The 23,156-nt window shown below is 46.4% G+C and overlaps 1 protein-coding gene across 1 annotated transcript in view; it reads left to right on the top strand.

The window, feature by feature from the left end:
* Positions 1-3,121: 3,121 nt before the first annotated feature.
* The window catches only part of RNF208 (ring finger protein 208), a 115,729-nt gene continuing 95,694 nt past the window's right edge, over positions 3,122-23,156 (top strand). Inside the window, exon 1 of the mRNA XM_073637828.1 lies at positions 3,122-3,142. The gene's annotated coding sequence lies outside the window, so the exon portion shown is untranslated. The remainder of the gene's footprint in view (positions 3,143-23,156) is intronic.

A 23,156-nucleotide genomic window follows, 5' to 3' on the forward strand; every position in this document is an offset into this window, starting at 1 on the left:
TATTAGTAAAGTTGTATTCACATGACACAGATTTTGAGAAAATCTGTGGCAGAAATCCGCAACTGAAAGATTATAACTAATTCAGTGGAGACAAGTGGTAACTTTTTAGCATGGAATGTGCTGTCGTGACGCAGACAATGTGGACTTCAGGATAAGCAGCACGTTCATTATTCCCGAGCGTGTTAAGGCTATGTTCACGTTACTTTTTTCCTGCAGCCAAAACCTGATCTCTTGACAGTAAAAAAGCTTTTCTTGCAGCATTTTTTGCTGCGTTTTTCAGTATCCCAAAGTTCAGCTTTGTTTCCACCATACAAGCATGAACAATGCAAGGTTTTAGACCACCAATGCAAGACATACGTGAAACCATAAAACATTTTTGGGAAATTAGGCAATTTGATCAAATTATTTATTGTAAAAAGTTTTTTTATGTCTGAAAAAAGTGACTATTCTGGACAAAAATGTTCATAGGAGTTCATGAAAAAATACACAATTGCAAATGTAAAAACAATGGGGGAGTTGAATTGGTCGGGAATAGTTTACCTAAGTCATTGGCAGAGCATTGACTTGGTAGGCATTGCTTATTTTCACACATTGGTAGGGCCCACTGGAGAACACAGACAGAAGAGGCCTCTGTGCAAAAACAATTTATGGGCCCTTTGCCGTCCAGTAGCTCATCATAATGTACAATTCTAAATGTTTTGGAGGTGGGTTTGGGCCCCTTATCTTTTGGGCCCTTGTGCGGCTGCATCGGTTGAACCAATGGTATTGCCGTCCCTGGTAGGGCCATTGAGTAGGTCCGGCATTGTTTAATTTCACACATTGGTCAGGCATTGAGATGCTCAGGCTTAGTTTACTTTCACACATATCACTAATTAAACTGTACTAATACCAACAGCTCATATGAGGACACCAAGACGTTTTGGTTTAAACTTGGGAAAATCACAAAAATAAATGGGTTTCACATCCTGCTGTACATGCTTTTTTCACTATAAACTGATGGCAACATTTTTACACTTTCTCATTGCTTTCTAAGAGGGAAGAACACTGAAAGAATTGACATGCCGCAGCTTTCAAACAAGCGTGTGCGTGAGCTTTCTGTGGTGTCAGGGGTAACGTTTCTCCTTGTGGAGAGTGACATACCGTGACTTGTAGGACTGCTGCTTCCAATAGGTGGCGCTATAGAGTTTAAGTCCTCTTTTTCTCTGAAGAGGCAATTTGCACACTATATTTCTGAAATCTCATAGCTTTTGCTGGTCCTGTAACAAGCAGCTTTTAATCTACAACAATGTAGTAAGGATGCACTTGTCGTGTGCGCCACCTTGTGGTGTTAACTGGAAATGCTATGAGTAACCTGCTAATTAGGAATTGAGAAAATAAAAGCAGTCTGTGTTTATGTGTATATGTATCAGGACGTTACACTCGGAGGCCAAAACCTTTTCCTGCTGTACTTAATCCTGCGGTATTTAGTTTGTATTATTGCTAGCACATTGTAACAAACCTCCATCTGTGAGAAGATACGTCTTTGATCCTTTTACTTAGTCATTATTATTTATTCTTAGAGCACCATTGATTCCTTGGTGCTGTACCTGAGAAGAGGTTACATATGAAATACAAATATAAAATACAGTGAACAAACTAACAATGGTAGACTGGTACAGAGGGGAGAGGGCCCTGCCCTTGCGGGCTTACAGGATAATGGGGAAGGAGACAGTAGGTGGGGGGTTGCAGCAGCTCTGGTGGTGGGGAGGTGGTAGTGTGGTCAGTGCAGGCTGTAGCTTTCTTGAAGAGGTGGATTTTCAAGTTGTGTCTGAAGGTTCTCAGTGTCTTTTAGAAGAACCCTAATTTAGGGAGAGAGGGAAGAAAGACAAGTGCGGCGCTTCCTATGGGTGTAATACGTTTTTACCAACAGTAAAAAATTATTTTCGTTGTGTTTATGCTCACCCTTAATCAGTAAGAAATGCACGTTGAGATTCTCAAGGAATCAATTCTTTGGGCACCTCTCCTCCATGTCTTGTATAGTCCAATAAGGTGAGCAGCTCACTTTGGAGCACTATGTACTGATCCTGATTCGGATCTACATAGGTAGTAAATTCTGAGTGAAAAAGAAACTCCAAACGAATGTGGTGCTAGTCACCTTAGGATTTCTTCAATACATCCAATTCCAGTGAAAAATCTGTTCCAAAAAATACAGTTTCGGCTGCTATTTTTACAGTGCAGCCTTCATCAGGTAACAAAAAAACAAACAATATACAAAAAAGAATTGATAGTGCTTTTTGTATTTTGTATGTTGTTTGTGTTTCGTTACCTGATGAAGGCTGCACTGTAAAAATAGCAGCCGAAACGCGTTGTACTGTAGTTTAACATTTTTTCTTTGAGAAATGAAATGTATTTTTTGGAACAGATTTTTCACTGGAATTGGATGTATTGAAGAAATCCTAAGGTGACTAGCACCACATTCGTTTGGAGTTTCTTTTTCACTCAGAAGGTTCTCAGTGTGGCCGTCGCTTTTGTTCCCAGCATGTGAAGATTTGTGAAATCAACATATAGCTAGAAAGATTACATATACTTAACTTTCAAGGTCATTTTTTATATTTTGGTGAAGCAAATGACAGATATTAGTATAAACATAACCCTACTGGTTACTTGCACCATGAACTTTCTAAGGTTCACCACTAGATGGCGCGTCATGTCAAAGGATTCAGACGATATTTGGAAATCCTTTCGTTTCAGACCCCTTATCCGATTAAAGAGGGAAGTTACTCAGAACTGGGCTGAAACTTGTGTAAAAATAGTAACATTAAGGAAGATTAGTATATTATAATTTATCACCCATAAAAAACATCAAACGTAAAATTAAAGGGAAACTCCAACAATATTCTTCTATTACTTAGTTTAGGATCTCCGTGCTACAAGAGGACCAGCATCATTTTGGGATATTCAGACAGGATATTACCACCCACCCCCTTCTTTGCCTGAATGCTGGTACATGTGGACTGGCTGTAAGTTACATCACTAACCACACACTAACCAGTGATATCAGGCGCTGCACTTCCCGAATACATAGTTCTCACAGGACGAGTGCACTATTATCATTAGGCTGGAAGGAGAACTGATGAATCCGGACAAACTTGGGGGGTCCAAGGTAAGGTCAAATGTGTTTGGTGGGGTGGGGGAGACAAGGAAAAGAAATCTGTGTGCACTGCCAGTGCTGTTTTTTTTTCCTTTTTAAGGGATCGCTCACATCTGCGTATAAAATCGGCAAGTACGATGTGAGAAAAAAAATCACATTGCACTCGCCACAATGTTATTCAATTATGCAGTGTTCATCTGCCAGATTTCCTCACCTGGAATTGGGTTGAGGAAAACATCGCAGCATGCTATGTATGGCCGCGTATATTGGATGAGACTCACCAATGCAAGTCAATGGGCGCGAGAAAACAGTCGATTTTTAGTCACCCATTTAATAGGAATGTGCAAGGCCAGAGGTGGCACAAGGATTTCCTCTTTGGGGGTCATGCTCCCCCCCTCAGGGATGAGCCCTGTCCCCGCTGATTATTCCGGTTGTTCCCCAGCTGACTGTTGCGGAGGACGGCGCATACAATCTCTCAGCAGCTGATAATTAAGTTCAGGCGTCTGCGGAGAGAATCGAGTCCCACCTCTTCCAATTATTCCTGCTGCTGACAGACTGGACGCAGCGCCCCTCTTCTCCTGTCAGACGCACAGTCCGGACTAATTGCTCTCTGAACGCCTAATTACAGCCATGCTGAAGTGGACGGTAAAAATTAGACGTGACAGTTCAGAAAGTAATATGAAGGGAATAAATGCAGCTCAGAATCCTTACTGCATTCATTTTACACCAGAGGACTTCATTTAGACCCTGAAATATTCCAAGAGGCCCCAAAATCTGCAGCTACAGATTCAGGGTGGCTGATGGTTATTGGACCTGCCATGTCCTACAGCAATCTCCTCTCCAGGCAGGACCTGACGTAATGCTCATTCTGAGCCTCCTGCTTCATTGAAAGAGTTGTAGTGAACACTGACACATGGGGAGAAGAGAGGTCACCAGATGAGCCATCACTATAGGTGGCATTTGGAGCCAAAGTCAGAGAATGATGATTCTTAGGAAAAGGGGTGGGGGTCCATATATTAGGAATGCGGAAATATTTCTAGACCCCGCAGACAATATGTATTGTTGTAATGTCAGGAGATGGAGTCCTGGGGAACAGCTTCCTGATCTTCAGATCATTGTGTAAAATAAATAATGCAGTGAAAACCTCCCTACTGTATATAAAAGGGATTCCCAAAAGATGTTGGGGTGATGGTCGCCACTCACTTTTCTAGTGGTCAAGAAATGCTGTTGTCAGAGACCAGCAGTGTAAATCCGAGCGTACACATTATATAGCGCTCCTCCCCTAGTATAACCGAGAGTACACATCATATAGCGCTCCTCCCCTAGTATAACAGAGCGTACACATCATATAGCGCTCCTCCCCTAGTATAACCGAGCATACACATCATATAGCGCTCCTCCCCTAGTATAACCGAGCATACACATCATATAGCGCTCCTCCCCTAGTATAACCGAGAGTACACATCATATAGCGCTCCTCCCCTAGTATAACCGAGAATACACATGATATAGCGCTCCTCCCCTAGTATAACCGAGCGTACACATCATATAGCGCTCCTCCCCTAGTATAACCGAGCATACACATCATATAGCGCTCCTCCCCTAGTATAACCGAGCATACACATCATATAGCGCTCCTCCCTTAGTATAACCGAGAGTACACATAATATAGCGCTCCTCCCCTAGTATAACCGAGAGTACACATCATATAGCGCTCCTCCCCTAGTATAACCGAGCGTACGCATCATATAGCGCTCCTCCCCTAGTATGACCGAGCGTACACATCATATAGCGCTCCTCCCCTAGTATAACCGAGCGTACACATCATATAGCGCTCCTCCCCTAATATAACCGAGAGTACACATCATATAGCGCTCCTCCCCTAGTATAACAGAGCGTATACATCATATAGCACTCCTCCCCTAGTATAACCGAGCGTACACATCATATAGCGCTCCTCCCCTAGTACAACCGAGCGTACACATAATATAGCGCTCCTCCCCTAGTATAACCGAGCGTACACATCATATAGCGCTCCTCCCCTAGTATAACCGAGAGTACACATCATATAGCGCTCCTCCCCTAGTATAACCGAGCGTACCCATCATATAGCGCTCCTCCCCTAGTATAACCGAGCATACACATCATATAGCGCTCCTACCCTAGTATAACAGAGCGTAAACATCATATAGCGCTCCTCCCCTAGTACAACAGAGCATACACATCATATAGCGCTCCTCCCTAGTATAACAGAGCGTAAACATCATATAGCGCTCCTCCCCTGGTATAACCTAGCGTACACATCATATAGCGCTCCTCCCCTAGTATAACAGAGCGTACACATCATATAGCGCTCCTCCCTAGTATAACAGAGCGTAAACATCATATAGCGCTCCTCCCCTGGTATAACCTAGCGTACACATCATATAGCGCTCCTCCCCTAGTATAACAGAGCGTACACATTATATAGCGCTCCTCCCCTAGTATAACCGAGAGTACACATCATATAGCGCTCCTCCCCTAGTATAACCGAGAGTACACATCATATAGCGCTCCTCCCCTAGTATAACCGAGAGTACACATCATATATCGCTCCTCCCTAGTATAACCGAGAGTACACATCATATAGCGCTCCTCCCCTAGTATAACCGAGAGTACACATCATATAGCGCTCCTCCCATAGTATAACAGAGCGTACACATCATATAGCGCTCCTCCCCTAGTATAACCGAGCGTAGACATAATATAGCGCTCCTCCCCTAGTATAACCGAGAGTACACATCATATAGCTCTCCTCCCCTAGTATAACCGAGAGTACACATCATATAGCGCTCCTCCCCTAGCATAACCGAGAGTACACATCATATAGCGCTCCTCCCCTAGTATAACCGAGAGTGCACATCATATAGCGCTCCTCCCCTAGTATAACCGAGAGTACACATCATATAGCGCTCCTCCCCTAGTATAACCGAGCGTACACATCATATAGCGCTCCTCCCCTAGTATAACCGAGCGTACACATCATATAGCGCTCCTCCCCTAGTATAACCGAGCGTACACATCATATAGCGCTCCTCCCCTAGTATAACAGAGCGTACACATCATATAGCACTCCTCCCTAGTATAACCGAGAGTACACATCATATAGCGCTCCTCCCCTAGTATAACAGAGCGTACACATCATATAGCGCTCCTCTCCTAGTATAACCGAGAGTACACATCATATAGCGCTCCTTCCTAGTATAACCGAGAGTACACATCATATAGCGCTCCTCCCTAATATAACCGAGCGTACACATCATATAGCGCTCCTCCCCTAGTATAACAGAGCGTACCCATCATATAGCGCTCCTTCCTAGTATAACCGAGAGTACACATCATATAGCGCTCCTCCCTAATATAACCGAGCGTACACATCATATAGCGCTCCTCCCCTAGTATAACCGAGCGTACACATCATATAGCGCTCCTCCCCTAGTATAACAGAGCGTACACATCATATAGCGCTCCTCCCTAGTATAACCGAGAGTACACATCATATAACGCTCCTCCCCTAGTATAACAGAGCGTACCCATCATATAGCGCTCCTCCCTAGTATAACCGAGCGTACCCATCATATAGCGCTCCTCCCCTAGTATAACCGAGCGTAAACATCATATAGCGCTCCTCCCCTAGTATAACAGAGCGTACACATCATATAGCGCTCCTCCCTAGTATAACCGATAGTACACATAATATAGCGCTCCTCCCCTAGTATAACCGAGAGTACACATCATATAGCGCTCCTCCCCTAGTATAACCGAGAGTACACATCATATAGCGCTCCTCCCCTAGTATAACCGAGAGTACACATCATATAGCGCTCCTCCCCTAGTATAACCGAGAGTACACATCATATAGCGCTCCTCCCCTAGTATAACCGAGAGTACACATCATATAGCGCTCCTCCCCTAGTATAACCGAGCGTACACATCATATAGCGCTCCTCCCCTAGTATAACTGAGAGTACACATCATATAGCGCTCCTCCCCTAGTATAACCTAGCGTACACATCATATAGCGCTCCTCCCCTAGTATAACCGAGCGTACACATCATATAGCGCTCCTCCCCTAGTATAACCGAGAGTACACATCATATAGCGCTCCTCCCCTAGTATAACAGAGCGTACACATCATATAGCGCTCCTCCCTAGTATAACCGAGAGTACACATCATATAGCGCTCCTCCCCTAGTATAACAGAGCGTACACATCATATAGCTCTCCTCCCTAGTATAACCGAGCGTACACATCATATAGCGCTCCTCCCCTAGTATAACCGAGAGTACACATCATATAGCGCTCCTCCCCTAGTATAACAGAGCGTACCCATCATATAGCGCTCCTTCCTAGTATAACCGAGAGTACACATCATATAGCGCTCCTCCCCTAGTATAACAGAGCGTACACATCATATAGCGCTCCTCCCCTAGTATAACAGAGCGTACACATCACATAGCGCTCCTCCCCTAGTATAACAGAGAGTACACATCATATAGCGCTCCTCCCCTAGTATAACCGAGAGTACACATCATATAGCGCTCCTCCCCTAGTATAACCGAGCGTACACATCATATAGCGCTCCTCCCCTAGTATAACCGAGCGTACACATCATATAGCGCTCCTCCCCTAGTATAACCGAGCGTACACATCATATAGCGCTCCTCCCCTAGTATAACAGAGCGTACACATCATATAGCGCTCCTCCCTAGTATAACCGAGAGTACACATCATATAGCGCTCCTCCCCTAGTATAACAGAGCGTACACATCATATAGCGCTCCTCTCCTAGTATAACCGAGAGTACACATCATATAGCGCTCCTCCCCTAGTATAACCGAGAGTACACATCATATAGCGCTCCTCCCCTAGTATAACCGAGCGTACACATCATATAGCGCTCCTCCCCTAATATAACCGAGCGTACACATCATATAGCGCTCCTCCCCTAGTATAACAGAGCGTACACATCATATAGCGCTCCTCCCTAGTATAACCGAGAGTACACATCATATAGCGCTCCTCCCCTAGTATAACAGAGCGTACACATCATATAGCGCTCCTCCCCTAGTATAACCAAGAGCACACATCATATAGCGCTCCTCCCCTAGTATAACAGCGCGTACCCATCATATAGCGCTCCTTCCTAGTATAACCGAGAGTACACATCATATAGCGCTCCTCCCTAATATAACCGAGCGTACACATCATATAGCGCTCCTCCCCTAGTATAACCGAGCGTACACATCATATAGCGCTCCTCCCCTAGTATAACAGAGCGTACACATCATATAGCGCTCCTCCCTAGTATAACCGAGAGTACACATCATATAACGCTCCTCCCCTAGTATAACAGAGCGTACACATCATATAGCGCTCCTCCCCTAGTATAACCGAGCGTACACATAATATAGCGCTCCTCCCCTAGTATAACCGAGAGTACACATCATATAGCGCTCCTCCCCTAGTATAACCGAGAGTACACATCATATAGCGCTCCTCCCCTAGTATAACCGAGAGTACACATCATATAGCGCTCCTCCCCTAGTATAACCGAGAGTACACATCATATAGCGCTCCTCCCCTAGTATAACCGAGAGTACACATCATATAGCGCTCCTCCCCTAGTATAACCGAGCGTACACATCATATAGCGCTCCTCCCCTAGTATAACTGAGAGTACACATCATATAGCGCTCCTCCCCTAGTATAACCGAGCGTACACATCATATAGCGCTCCTCCCCTAGTATAACCGAGCGTACACATCATATAGCGCTCCTCCCCTAGTATAACCGAGCGTACACATCATATAGCGCTCCTCCCCTAGTATAACCGAGAGTACACATCATATAGCGCTCCTCCCCTAGTATAACAGAGCGTACACATCATATAGCGCTCCTCCCTAGTATAACCGAGAGTACACATCATATAGCGCTCCTCCCCTAGTATAACCGAGCGTACACATCATATAGCGCTCCTCCCCTAGTATAACCGAGAGTACACATCATATAGCGCTCCTCCCCTAGTATAACAGAGCGTACACATCATATAGCGCTCCTCCCTAGTATAACCGAGAGTACACATCATATAGCGCTCCTCCCCTAGTATAACCGAGAGTGCACATCATATAGCGCTCCTCCCCTAGTATAACCGAGAGTACACATCATATAGCGCTCCTCCCCTAGTATAACCGAGCGTACACATCATATAGCGCTCCTCCCCTAGTATAACCGAGCGTACACATCATATAGCGCTCCTCCCCTAGTATAACCGAGCGTACACATCATATAGCGCTCCTCCCCTAGTATAACAGAGCGTACACATCATATAGCGCTCCTCCCTAGTATAACCGAGAGTACACATCATATAGCGCTCCTCCCCTAGTATAACAGAGCGTACACATCATATAGCGCTCCTCCCCTAGTATAACCGAGAGTACACATCATATAGCGCTCCTCCCCTAGTATAACCGAGAGTACACATCATATAGCATTCCTCCCCTAGTATAACCGAGCGTACACATCATATAGCGCTCCTCCCCTAATATAACCGAGCGTACACATCATATAGCGCTCCTCCCCTAGTATAACAGAGCGTACACATCATATAGCGCTCCTCCCTAGTATAACCGAGAGTACACATCATATAGCGCTCCTCCCCTAGTATAACAGAGCATACACATCATATAGCGCTCCTCCCCTAGTATAACCGAGAGTACACATCATATAGCGCTCCTCCCCTAGTATAACCGAGCGTACCCATCATATAGCGCTCCTTCCTAGTATAACCGAGAGTACACATCATATAGCGCTCCTCCCTAATATAACCGAGCGTACACATCATATAGCGCTCCTCCCCTAGTATAACAGAGCGTACCCATCATATAGCGCTCCTTCCTAGTATAACCGAGAGTACACATCATATAGCGCTCCTCCCTAATATAACCGAGCGTACACATCATATAGCGCTCCTCCCCTAGTATAACCGAGAGTGCACATCATATAGCGCTCCTCCCCTAGTATAACCGAGAGTACACATCATATAGCGCTCCTCCCCTAGTATAACCGAGCGTACACATCATATAGCGCTCCTCCCCTAGTATAACCGAGCGTACACATCATATAGCGCTCCTCCCCTAGTATAACCGAGCGTACACATCATATAGCGCTCCTCCCCTAGTATAACAGAGCGTACACATCATATAGCACTCCTCCCTAGTATAACCGAGAGTACACATCATATAGCGCTCCTCCCCTAGTATAACAGAGCGTACACATCATATAGCGCTCCTCTCCTAGTATAACCGAGAGTACACATCATATAGCGCTCCTTCCTAGTATAACCGAGAGTACACATCATATAGCGCTCCTCCCTAATATAACCGAGCGTACACATCATATAGCGCTCCTCCCCTAGTATAACAGAGCGTACCCATCATATAGCGCTCCTTCCTAGTATAACCGAGAGTACACATCATATAGCGCTCCTCCCTAATATAACCGAGCGTACACATCATATAGCGCTCCTCCCCTAGTATAACCGAGCGTACACATCATATAGCGCTCCTCCCCTAGTATAACAGAGCGTACACATCATATAGCGCTCCTCCCTAGTATAACCGAGAGTACACATCATATAACGCTCCTCCCCTAGTATAACAGAGCGTACCCATCATATAGCGCTCCTCCCTAGTATAACCGAGCGTACCCATCATATAGCGCTCCTCCCCTAGTATAACCGAGCGTAAACATCATATAGCGCTCCTCCCCTAGTATAACAGAGCGTACACATCATATAGCGCTCCTCCCTAGTATAACCGATAGTACACATAATATAGCGCTCCTCCCCTAGTATAACCGAGAGTACACATCATATAGCGCTCCTCCCCTAGTATAACCGAGAGTACACATCATATAGCGCTCCTCCCCTAGTATAACCGAGAGTACACATCATATAGCGCTCCTCCCCTAGTATAACCGAGAGTACACATCATATAGCGCTCCTCCCCTAGTATAACCGAGAGTACACATCATATAGCGCTCCTCCCCTAGTATAACCGAGCGTACACATCATATAGCGCTCCTCCCCTAGTATAACTGAGAGTACACATCATATAGCGCTCCTCCCCTAGTATAACCTAGCGTACACATCATATAGCGCTCCTCCCCTAGTATAACCGAGCGTACACATCATATAGCGCTCCTCCCCTAGTATAACCGAGAGTACACATCATATAGCGCTCCTCCCCTAGTATAACAGAGCGTACACATCATATAGCGCTCCTCCCTAGTATAACCGAGAGTACACATCATATAGCGCTCCTCCCCTAGTATAACAGAGCGTACACATCATATAGCTCTCCTCCCTAGTATAACCGAGCGTACACATCATATAGCGCTCCTCCCCTAGTATAACCGAGAGTACACATCATATAGCGCTCCTCCCCTAGTATAACAGAGCGTACCCATCATATAGCGCTCCTTCCTAGTATAACCGAGAGTACACATCATATAGCGCTCCTCCCCTAGTATAACAGAGCGTACACATCATATAGCGCTCCTCCCCTAGTATAACAGAGCGTACACATCACATAGCGCTCCTCCCCTAGTATAACAGAGAGTACACATCATATAGCGCTCCTCCCCTAGTATAACCGAGAGTACACATCATATAGCGCTCCTCCCCTAGTATAACCGAGCGTACACATCATATAGCGCTCCTCCCCTAGTATAACCGAGCGTACACATCATATAGCGCTCCTCCCCTAGTATAACCGAGCGTACACATCATATAGCGCTCCTCCCCTAGTATAACAGAGCGTACACATCATATAGCGCTCCTCCCTAGTATAACCGAGAGTACACATCATATAGCGCTCCTCCCCTAGTATAACAGAGCGTACACATCATATAGCGCTCCTCTCCTAGTATAACCGAGAGTACACATCATATAGCGCTCCTCCCCTAGTATAACCGAGAGTACACATCATATAGCGCTCCTCCCCTAGTATAACCGAGCGTACACATCATATAGCGCTCCTCCCCTAATATAACCGAGCGTACACATCATATAGCGCTCCTCCCCTAGTATAACAGAGCGTACACATCATATAGCGCTCCTCCCTAGTATAACCGAGAGTACACATCATATAGCGCTCCTCCCCTAGTATAACAGAGCGTACACATCATATAGCGCTCCTCCCCTAGTATAACCAAGAGCACACATCATATAGCGCTCCTCCCCTAGTATAACAGCGCGTACCCATCATATAGCGCTCCTTCCTAGTATAACCGAGAGTACACATCATATAGCGCTCCTCCCTAATATAACCGAGCGTACACATCATATAGCGCTCCTCCCCTAGTATAACCGAGCGTACACATCATATAGCGCTCCTCCCCTAGTATAACAGAGCGTACACATCATATAGCGCTCCTCCCTAGTATAACCGAGAGTACACATCATATAACGCTCCTCCCCTAGTATAACAGAGCGTACACATCATATAGCACTCCTCCCCTAGTATAACCGAGCGTACACATAATATAGCGCTCCTCCCCTAGTATAACCGAGAGTACACATCATATAGCGCTCCTCCCCTAGTATAACCGAGAGTACACATCATATAGCGCTCCTCCCCTAGTATAACCGAGAGTACACATCATATAGCGCTCCTCCCCTAGTATAACCGAGAGTACACATCATATAGCGCTCCTCCCCTAGTATAACCGAGAGTACACATCATATAGCGCTCCTCCCCTAGTATAACCGAGCGTACACATCATATAGCGCTCCTCCCCTAGTATAACTGAGAGTACACATCATATAGCGCTCCTCCCCTAGTATAACCGAGCGTACACATCATATAGCGCTCCTCCCCTAGTATAACCGAGCGTACACATCATATAGCGCTCCTCCCCTAGTATAACCGAGAGTACACATCATATAGCGCTCCTCCCCTAGTATAACAGAGCGTACACATCATATAGCGCTCCTCCCTAGTATAACCGAGAGTACACATCATATAGCGCTCCTCCCCTAGTATAACAGAGCGTACACATCATATAGCTCTCCTCCCTAGTATAACCGAGCGTACACATCATATAGCGCTCCTCCCCTAGTATAACCGAGAGTACACATCATATAGCGCTCCTCCCCTAGTATAACAGAGCGTACCCATCATATAGCGCTCCTTCCTAGTATAACCGAGAGTACACATCATATAGCGCTCCTCCCCTAGTATAACAGAGCGTACACATCATATAGCGCTCCTCCCCTAGTATAACAGAGCGTACACATCACATAGCGCTCCTCCCCTAGTATAACAGAGAGTACACATCATATAGCGCTCCTCCCCTAGTATAACCGAGAGTACACATCATATAGCGCTCCTCCCCTAGTATAACCGAGTGTACACATCATATAGCGCTCCTCCCCTAGTATAACCGAGCGTACACATCATATAGCGCTCCTCCCCTAGTATAACCGAGCGTACACATCATATAGCGCTCCTCCCCTAGTATAACAGAGCGTACACATCATATAGCGCTCCTCCCTAGTATAACCGAGAGTACACATCATATAGCGCTCCTCCCCTAGTGTAACAGAGCGTACACATCATATAGCGCTCCTCTCCTAGTATAACCGAGAGTACACATCATATAGCGCTCCTCCCCTAGTATAACCGAGAGTACACATCATATAGCGCTCCTCCCCTAGTATAACCGAGCGTACACATCATATAGCGCTCCTCCCCTAATATAACCGAGCGTACACATCATATAGCGCTCCTCCCCTAGTATAACAGAGCGTACACATCATATAGCGCTCCTCCCTAGTATAACCGAGAGTACACATCATATAGCGCTCCTCCCCTAGTATAACAGAGCGTACACATCATATAGCGCTCCTCCCCTAGTATAACCAAGAGCACACATCATATAGCGCTCCTCCCCTAGTATAACAGAGCGTACCCATCATATAGCGCTCCTTCCTAGTATAACCGAGAGTACACATCATATAGCGCTCCTCCCTAATATAACCGAGCGTACACATCATATAGCGCTCCTCCCCTAGTATAACCGAGCGTACACATCATATAGCGCTCCTCCCCTAGTATAACAGAGCGTACACATCATATAGCGCTCCTCCCTAGTATAACCGAGAGTAAACATCATATAGCGGTCCTCCCCTAGTATAACAGAGCGTACATATCATATAGCGGTCCTCCCCTAGTATAACAGAGCGTACATATCATATAGCACTCCTCCCCTAGTATAACCGAGCGTACACATCATATAGCGCTCCTCCCTAGTATAACCGAGCATACACATCATATAGCGCTCCTCCCCTAGTATAACCGAGAGTACACATCATATAGCGCTCCTCCCTAGTATAACCGAGCGTACACATCATATAGCGCTCCTCCCCTAGTATAACCGAGCATACACATCATATAGCGCTCCTCCCCTAGTATAACAGAGCGTACACATCATATAGCGCTCCTCCCTAGTATAACCGAGCGTACACATCATATAGCGCTCCTCCCCTAGTATAACCGAGTGTACACATCATTTAGCGCTCCTCCCCTAGTATAACCGAGTGTACACATCATATAGCGCTCCTCCCCTAGTATAACCGAGTGTACACATCATATAGCGCTCCTCCCCTAGTATAACCGAGAGTACACATCATATAGTGCTCCTCCCTAGTATAACTGAGCGTACACATCATATAGCGCTCCTCCCTAGTATAACCGAGCGTACACATCATATAGCGCTCCTCCCCTAGTATAACCGAGCATACACATCATATAGCGCTCCTCCCCTAGTATAACAGAGCGTACACATCATATAGCGCTCCTCCCTAATATACCCGAGAGTACACATCATATAGCGCTCCTCCCCTAGTATAACCGAGAGTACACATCATATAACGCTCCTCCCCTAGTATAACCGAGCGTACACATCATATAGCGCTCCTCCCTAGTATAACTGAGCGTACACATCATATAGCGCTCCTCCCCTAGTATAACAGTGTACACATCATATAGCGCTCCTCCCATAGTATAACCGAGCGTACACATCATATAGCGCTCCTCCCTAGTATAACCGAACGTACACATCATATAGCGCTCCTCCCCTGGTATAACAGAGCGTACACATCATATAGCGCTCCTCCCCTAGTATAACCGAGCGTACACATCATATAGCGCTCCTCCCCTAGTATAACCGAGAGTACACATCATATAGCGCTCCTCCCCTAGTATAACCGAGAGTACACATCATATACCGCTCCTCCCCTAGTATAACAGAGCATACACATCATATAGCGCTCCTCCCCTAGTATAACCGAGAGTACACATCATAAAGCGCTCCTCCCTAGTATAACCGAGCGTACACATCATATAGCGCTCCTCCCCTAGTATAACAGAGCGTACACATCATATAGCGCTCCTCCCCTAGTATAACCGAGACAACACATCATATAGCGCTCCTCCCCTAGTATAACCGAGCATACACATCATATAACGCTCCTCCCCTAGTATAACAGAGCGTACACATCATATAGCGCTCCTCCCCTAGTATAACCGAGCGTAAACATCATATAGCGCTCCTCCCCTAGTATAACCGAGCGTACACATCATATAGCGCTCCTCCCCTAGTATAACCGAGAGTACACATCATATAGCGCTCCTCCCCTAGTATAACTGAGAGTACACATCATATAGCGCTCCTCCCCTAGTATAACAGAGCGTACACATCATATAGCGCTCCTCCCCTAGTATAACCGAGAGTACACATCATATAGCGCTCCTCCCCTAGTATAACCGAGCGTACACATCATATAGCGCTCCTCCCCTAGTATAACACAGTGTACACATCATATAGCGCTCCTCCCCTAGTATAACAGAGCGTACACATCATATACCGCTCCTCCAGTAGTATAACCGAGCGTAAACATCATATAGCGCTCCTCCCCTAGTATAACCGAGAGTACACATCATATAGCGCTCCTCCCCTAGTATAACTGAGAGCCCACATCATATAGCGCTCCTCCCCTAGTATAACTGAGCGTACACATCATATAGCGCTCCTCCCCTAGTATAACAGAGCGTACACATCATATAGCGCTCCTCCCCTAGTATAACCGAGTGTACACATCATATAGCGCTCCTCCCCTAGTATAACCGAGAGTACACATCATATAGCGCTCCTCCCCTAGTATAACCGAGCGTACACATCATATAGCGCTCCTCCCCTAGTATGACCGAGCGTACACATCATATAGCGCTCCTCCCCTAGTATAACCGAGCGTACACATCATATAGTGCTCCTCCCCTAGTATAACCGAGAGTACACATCATATAGCGCTCCTCCCCTAGTATAACCAAGAGTACACATCATATAGCGCTCCTCCCTAGTATAACCGAGCGTACACATCATATAGCGCTCCTCCCCTAGTATAACAGAGCGTATACATCATATAGCACTCCTCCCCTAGTATAACCGAGCGTACACATCATATAGCGCTCCTCCCCTAGTATAACCGAGCGTACACATCATATAGCGCTCCTACCCTAGTACAACCGAGCATACACATCATATAGCGCTCCTGCCCTAGTGTAACAGAGCGTAAACATCATATAGCGCTCCTCCCCTAGTACAACAGAGCATACACATCATATTGCGCTCCTCCCTAGTATAACAGAGCGTAAACATCATATAGCGCTCCTCCCCTGGTATAACCGAGCGTACACATCATATAGCGCTCCTCCCCTAGTATAACAGAGCGTACACATTATATAGCGCTCCTCCCCTAGTATAACCGAGAGTACACATCATATAGCGCTCCTCCCCTAGTATAACCGAGAGTACACATCATATAGCGCTCCTCCCCTACTATAACCGAGAGTACACATCATATACCGCTCCTCCCCTAGTATAACAGAGCATACACATCATATAGCGCTCCTCCCCTAGTATAACCGAGAGTACACATCATAAAGCGCTCCTCCCTAGTATAACCGAGCGTACACATCATATAGCGCTCCTCCCCTAGTATAACAGAGCGTACACATCATATAGCGCTCCTCCCCTAGTATAACCGAGCGTACACATCATATAGCGCTCCTCCCCTAGTATAACCGAGCGTACACATCATATAGCGCTCCTCCCCTAGTATAACCGAGCATACACATCATATAGCGCTCCTCCCTTAGTATAACCGAGAGTACACATCATATAGCGCTCCTCCCCTAGTATAACCGACCGTACACATCATATAGCGCTCCTCCCCTAGTATAACCGAGCGTACACATCATATAGCGCTCCTCCCCTATTATAACCGAGTGTACACATCATATAGCGCTCCTCCCCTAGTATAACCGAGAGTACACATCATATAGCGCTCCTCCCCTAGTATAACCGAGCGTACACATCATATAGCGCTCCTCTCCTAGTATGACCGAGCGTACACATCATATAGCGCTCCTCCCGTAGTATAACCGAGCGTACACATCATATAGCGCTCCTCCCCTAGTATAACCGAGAGTACACATCATATAGCGCTCCTCCCCTAGTATAACCGAGAGTACACATCATATAGCGCTCCTCCCTAGTATAACCGAGCGTACACATCATATAGCGCTCCTCCCCTAGTATAACAGAGCGTATACATCATATAGCACTCCTCCCCTAGTATAACCGAGCGTACACATCATATAGCGCTCCTCCCCTAGTATAACCGAGCGTACACATCATATAGCGCTCCTCCCCTAGTACAACCGAGCGTACACATAATATAGCGCTGCTCCCCTAGTATAACAGAGCGTACACATCATATAGCGCTCCTCCCCTAGTATAACCGAGACAACACATCATATAGCGCTCCTCCCCTAGTATAACCGAGCATACACATCATATTGCGCTCCTCCCCTAGTATAACCGAGCATACACATCATATAGCGCTCCTCCCCTAGTATAACAGAGCGTACACATCATATAGCGCTCCTCCCCTAGTATAACCGAGACAACACATCATATAGCGCTCCTCCCCTAGTATAACCGAGCATACACATCATATAACGCTCCTCCCCTAGTATAACAGAGCGTACACATCATATAGCGCTCCTCCCCTAGTATAACAGAGCGTACACATCATATAGCGCTCCTCCCCTAGTATAACCGAGACAACACATCATATAGCGCTCCTCCCCTAGTATAACCGAGCATACACATCATATAACGCTCCTCCCCTAGTATAACAGAGCGTACACATCATATAGCGCTCCTCCCCTAGTATAACCGAGCGTAAACATCATATAGCGCTCCTCCCCTAGTATAACCGAGCGTACACATCATATAGCGCTCCTCCCCTAGTATAACCGAGAGTACACATCATATAGCGCTCCTCCCCTAGTATAACTGAGAGTACACATCATATAGCGCTCCTCCCCTAGTATAACAGAGCGTACACATCATATAGCGCTCCTCCCCTAGTATAACCGAGAGTACACATCATATAGCGCTCCTCCCCTAGTATAACCGAGCGTACACATCATATAGCGCTCCTCCCCTAGTATAACACAGTGTACACATCATATAGCGCTCCTCCCCTAGTATAACAGAGCGTACACATCATATACCGCTCCTCCAGTAGTATAACCGAGCGTAAACATCATATAGCGCTCCTCCCCTAGTATAACCGAGAGTACACATCATATAGCGCTCCTCCCCTAGTATAACTGAGAGCCCACATCATATAGCGCTCCTCCCCTAGTATAACTGAGCGTACACATCATATAGCGCTCCTCCCCTAGTATAACAGAGCGTACACATCATATAGCGCTCCTCCCCTAGTATAACCGAGTGTACACATCATATAGCGCTCCTCCCCTAGTATAACCGAGAGTACACATCATATAGCGCTCCTCCCCTAGTATAACCGAGCGTACACATCATATAGCGCTCCTCCCCTAGTATGACCGAGCGTACACATCATATAGCGCTCCTCCCCTAGTATAACCGAGCGTACACATCATATAGTGCTCCTCCCCTAGTATAACCGAGAGTACACATCATATAGCGCTCCTCCCCTAGTATAACCGAGAGTACACATCATATAGCGCTCCTCCCTAGTATAACCGAGCGTACACATCATATAGCGCTCCTCCCCTAGTATAACAGAGCGTATACATCATATAGCACTCCTCCCCTAGTATAACCGAGCGTACACATCATATAGCGCTCCTCCCCTAGTATAACCGAGCGTACACATCATATAGCGCTCCTACCCTAGTACAACCGAGCATACACATCATATAGCGCTCCTGCCCTAGTATAACAGAGCGTAAACATCATATAGCGCTCCTCCCCTAGTACAACAGAGCATACACATCATATAGCGCTCCTCCCTAGTATAACAGAGCGTAAACATCATATAGCGCTCCTCCCCTGGTATAACCGAGTGTACACATCATATAGCGCTCCTCCCCTAGTATAACAGAGCGTACACATTATATAGCGCTCCTCCCCTAGTATAACCGAGAGTACCCATCATATAGCGCTCCTCCCCTAGTATAACCGAGAGTACACATCATATAGCGCTCCTCCCCTACTATAACCGAGAGTACACATCATATACCGCTCCTCCCCTAGTATAACAGAGCATACACATCATATAGCGCTCCTCCCCTAGTATAACCGAGAGTACACGTCATAAAGCGCTCCTCCCTAGTATAACCGAGCGTACACATCATATAGCGCTCCTCCCCTAGTATAACAGAGCGTACACATCATATAGCGCTCCTCCCCTAGTATAACCGAGCGTACACATCATATAGCGCTCCTCCCCTAGTATAACCGAGCATACACATCATATAGCGCTCCTCCCCTAGTATAACCGAGCATACACATCATATAGCGCTCCTCCCTTAGTATAACCGAGAGTACACATCATATAGCGCTCCTCCCCTAGTATAACCGACCGTACACATCATATAGCGCTCCTCCCCTAGTATAACCGAGCGTACACATCATATAGCGCTCCTCCCCTATTATAACCGAGCGTACACATCATATAGCGCTCCTCCCCTAGTATAACCGAGAGTACACATCATATAGCGCTCCTCCCCTAGTATAACCGAGCGTACACATCATATAGCGCTCCTCCCCTAGTATGACCGAGCGTACACATCATATAGCGCTCCTCCCGTAGTATAACCGAGCGTACACATCATATAGCGCTCCTCCCCTAGTATAACCGAGAGTACACATCATATAGCGCTCCTCCCCTAGTATAACCGAGAGTACACATCATATAGCGCTCCTCCCTAGTATAACCGAGCGTACACATCATATAGCGCTCCTCCCCTAGTATAACAGAGCGTATACATCATATAGCACTCCTCCCCTAGTATAACCGAGCGTACACATCATATAGCGCTCCTCCCCTAGTATAACCGAGCGTACACATCATATAGTGCTCCTCCCCTAGTACAACCGAGCGTACACATAATATAGCGCTGCTCCCCTAGTATAACCGAGCGTACACATCATATAGCGCTCCTCCCCTAGTATAAAAGAGCGTATACATCATATAGCACTCCTCCCCTAGTATAACCGAGCGTACACATCATATAGCGCTCCTCCCCTAGTATAACCGAGCGTACACATCATATAGCGCTCCTCCCCTAGTACAACCGAGCATACACATCATATAGCGCTCCTCCCCTAGTATAACAGAGCGTAAACATCATATAGCGCTCCTCCCCTAGTATAACCGAGAGTACACATCATATAGCGCTCCTCCCCTAGTATAACCGAGAGTACACATCATATAGCGCTCCTCCCTAGTATAACCGAGCGTACACATCATATAGCGCTCCTCCTCTAGTATAACAGAGCGTATACATCATATAGCACTCCTCCCCTAGTATAACCGAGCGTACACATCATATAGCGCTCCTCCCCTAGTATAACCGAGCGTACACTTCATATAGCGCTCCTCCCCTAGTACAACCGAGCGTACACATAATATAGCGCTGCTCCCCTAGTATAACCGAGCGTACACATCATATAGCGCTCCTCCCCTAGTATAACAGAGCGTATACATCATATAGCACTCCTCCCCTAGTATAACCGAGCGTACACATCATATAGCGCTCCTCCCCTAGTATAACCGAGCGTACACATCATATAGAGCTCCTCCCCTAGTACAACCGAGCATACACATCATATAGCGCTCCTCCCCTAGTATAACAGAGCGTAAACATCATATAGCGCTCCTCCCCTAGTACAACAGAGCATACACATCATATAGCGCTCCTCCCTAGTATAACAAAGCGTAAACATCATATAGCGCTCCTCCCCTGGTATAACCGAGCGTACACATCATATAGCGCTCCTCCCCTAGTATAACAGAGTGTACACATCATATAGCGCTCCTCCCCTAGTATAACCGAGAGTACACATCATATAGCGCTCCTCCCCTAGTATAACCGAGAGTACACATCATATAGCGCTCCTCCCCTAGTATAACCGAGAGTACACATCATATAGCGGTCCTCCCCTAGTATAACAGAGCGTACATATCATATAGCGCTCCTCCCTAGTATAACCGAGAGTACACATCATATAGCGCTCCTCCCCTAGTATAACCGAGAGTACACATCATATAGCGCTCCTCCCTAGTATAACTGAGCGTACACATCATATAGCGCTCCTCCCTAGTATAACCGAGAGTACACATCATATAGCGCTCCTCCCCTAGTATAACCTAACGTACACATCATATAGCGCTCCTCCCTAATATAACTGAGCGTACACATCATATAGCGCTCCTCCCCTAGTATAACAGTGTACACATCATATAGCGCTCCTCCCCTAGTATAACCGAGCGTACACATCATATAGCGCTCCTCCCCTAGTATAACCGAGCGTACACGTCATATAGCGCTCCTCCCTAGTATAACCGAGCGTACACATCATATAGCGCTCCTCCCCTGGTATAACAGAGCGTACACATCATATAGCGCTCCTCCCCTAGTATAACCGAGCGTACACATCATATAGCGCTCCTCCCCTAGTATAACCGAGAGTACACATCATATAGCGCTCCTCCCCTAGTATAACCGAGAGTACACATCATATAGCGCTCCTCCCCTAGTATAACCGAGAGTACACATCATATACCGCTCCTCCCCTAGTATAACAGAGCATACACATCATATAGCGCTCCTCCCCTAGTATAACCGAGAGTACACATCATATAGCGCTCCTCCCTAGTATAACCGAGCGTACACATCATATACCGCTCCTCCCCTAGTATAACAGAGCGTACACATCATATACCGCTCCTCCCCTAGTATAACCGAGAGTACACATCATATAGCGCTCCTCCCTAGTATAACCGAGAGTACACATCATATAGCGCTCCTCCCCTAGTATAACCGAGAGTACACATCATATACCGCTCCTCCCCTAGTATAACAGAGCATACACATCATATAGCGCTCCTCCCCTAGTATAACCGAGAGTACACATCATAAAGCGCTCCTCCCTAGTATAACCGAGCGTACACATCATATAGCGCTCCTCCCCTAGTATAACAGAGCGTACACATCATATAGCGCTCCTCCCCTAGTATAACCGAGCGTACACATCATATAGCGCTCCTCCACTAGTATAACCGAGCATACACATCATATAGCGCTCCTCCCCTAGTATAACCGAGCATACACATCATATAGCGCTCCTCCCTTAGTATAACCGAGAGTACACATCATATAGCGCTCCTCCCCTAGTATAACCGAGCATACACATCATATAGCGCTCCTCCCCTAGTATAACCGAGCGTACACATCATATAGCGCTCCTCCCCTAGTATAACCGAGCGTACACATCATATAGCGCTCCTCCCCTATTATAACCGAGTGTACACATCATATAGCGCTCCTCCCCTAGTATAACCGAGAGTACACATCAT

The sequence above is a fragment of the Phyllobates terribilis genome, unplaced genomic scaffold (genome assembly GCF_046119375.1).
Source record: "Phyllobates terribilis strain yellow unplaced genomic scaffold, ASM4611937v1 Scaffold_7__3_contigs__length_470593459, whole genome shotgun sequence".
NCBI lineage: Eukaryota > Metazoa > Chordata > Amphibia > Anura > Dendrobatidae > Phyllobates > Phyllobates terribilis.